General features: G+C 46.9%; 1 pseudogene across 1 annotated transcript; it reads left to right on the top strand.

Moving 5' to 3' along the window:
- Positions 1 to 270: 270 nt before the first annotated feature.
- On the top strand, positions 271 to 865 carry LOC308481431 (cytochrome c oxidase subunit 5B, mitochondrial pseudogene; annotated as a pseudogene). Its single transcript has one exon. The product of its transcript is annotated as a cytochrome c oxidase subunit 5B, mitochondrial pseudogene (transcript).
- Positions 866 to 2,230: the final 1,365 nt, after the last annotated feature.

The raw sequence follows: 2,230 nt of genomic DNA, 5'->3' as shown, positions 1-2,230 counted from the left end.
TGAAGCAGATTTAGATGCGCCCAGGGCAGTTGCAGGAGGAACCGCTCCATGATTTCTCTTCCTTTTATTTATTAAATTTGTATACCACCTACCCATCCAGCCAAGCCGTCTAGGGCCTAGTGAAAATACTGAAACGGCAGTAAGCGTTTTACCTTAATTCACTGTAAAATTTTCAATGAAACATAAATTTAAAAATAATTTTTGTAAAAATTGTCTGGGTAGGACAGGGTATAAATAAAGTTTATTATTATTAGTATTATTAATGGAAGAGATCCTGTGGGGAGGCTGCCTCTCTGCGCCTCTCTCTCGCTCTGCTCTGAGGGTTGCCATGGCGTCAAGGTTACTGCGGGTGTGCGGGGCCCTGCGAGGCCTCAGCGCGGGCCGGAGTCCCCTGGGCCGGGGGCCGCTGCGCCTGACGGGGGCCGCCCGCTCCATGGGCGCCGGAGGTATTCCCAGTGATGAAGAACAGGCTACAGGAATGGAGAGGAAAACCATGAAAGCTTTAGAGAAGGGGCTGGATCCTTACAACATGCTACCACCCAAACGATATGCTGGAACAAAGGAAGACCCCAACATAGTCCCTTCAATTACAGACAAGAGGCTTGTGGGCTGCATCTGTGAAGAGGACAACAGCACTGTGATCTGGTTCTGGCTGCACAAGGGAAATCACCAGCGCTGCCCCTCCTGTGGAGCCCATTACAAGTTGGTTGGCTACCAATTGCCCTGATTTGGCTTCAAAGCTTTGCTGAGCTCTCTCCATTTATGATTTCTGGATACAGGGCTGAGCTACGTAGCTGTTTATGTCAAGATGTATCACATTCCTTGAAACCTAATAAAGTCTTTGACTCATAAAAAATAAAAAAAATATTAGTATTATTAAGTAAAACAGAATTGAAAGGAGGATCACATAAGAACATAAGAAGAATCTGCTAGATCAGACCAGTGGCCCATCTGGTCCATCATCCTCTTCTCACAGTGGCCAACCAGATGCTCGTGGAAAGCCTGCAAAGCAGGATTCAAACACAAGAGCTCTCTTTCCTCCTGATATTCAGAAGCCTTGCTGTCTCCAGTGCAGAGCATAGCCATTGTGGCGAGTAGCCTGTGATAGCCCTCTCCCCCATGAATTTGCTGAATCCTCTTTTAAAGCCATCCAGGTTGCTGGCCTCACTGCTTCCTGTGGCAGGGAGTTCCACAGGTTAACTCTGTGCTGTGCGAAGGATTTTCAACATTCAGATTTATTGGATGTCTGGCCTCATGGGAGAGGGACAGAAGCACAGAACTGCCCCAGGTCCATCACAAGCGCAAACCGAGATGAATGTACGATAGAGAGGATGGCTGGGAGGACCCTTGATCTTTTAGCTGAGACGGCTTCAAAGGGTTATTTTGAGGCTCATGTCGGGTTCAGAGAAACCAGAGATGCCAGGCAAACTCCCCAGAGGAAAGGTAAGAGACACAAAATGTGCAATTAATAACCACCCATCATGAACACCTCACAGTTGGTTCGGCTCTTGTTTGCTTTTCTCTGTATGCTGAGCTCAGCCCAGATTGGCGCAAATGAGGCTCTGCCACCTTGCAGCAGCAGGATCACCTTACACTCGCTACCAGTGATTTACACAAGGTGTAACAGTAAATCAAGGCAAATGTTAGGGCCATATATAGGCTGGAGTTGGAGCAGGCTGGGCCTGTAAGCTACTTTTGGCCCACACCCGGGTTAAATTACTGCCCATTAAAAATTCTTCTTCTTCTTCTTCTTCTTCTTCTTCTTCTTCTTCTTCTTCTTCTTCCTCTTCCTCTTCCTCTTCTTCTTCAGCAATCCCTCATAGCCGAGTAAGATTGTCTTCCATAAACATGGTTTGACAATGAGTCCCTAAGGGACTGTGGAGCCCAATTCTGGATCCACACGTCCTTCCGCAGTGGGGACATGGGTTTCCGGGCAGGAGTTGATCACGGTGTGGATTTGCCAAGCGTGCCTTCCTCTTGGCACGTTTCTCCCTTGTGTCCTGAGTTCGAGTGTCTTCAAAGCTTATGACACCTTTGGTAAAGGCTGTTCTCCAATTGGAGCACTCGCAGGCAAGTGTTTCCCAATAGTTGGTGTTTATACTACAATTTTTAAAAAAATTGAGAGAGAGTCTTTAGACCTCTTTTGTTGACCACCATCATTACACTTTCCATTTTTAAGTTTGGACTAAAGTAGTTGCTTTGGAAGATGAACATCAGGCATCCGCACAAC

The sequence above is a fragment of the Podarcis pityusensis genome (genome assembly GCF_964106645.2).
Source record: "Podarcis pityusensis genome assembly, chromosome: 7".
In the NCBI taxonomy this organism is placed as follows: Eukaryota; Metazoa; Chordata; class Lepidosauria; order Squamata; family Lacertidae; genus Podarcis; species Podarcis pityusensis.
Note: the sequence above shows the minus strand (reverse complement) of the source record. Positions and strands in the feature narration are given on the sequence as shown.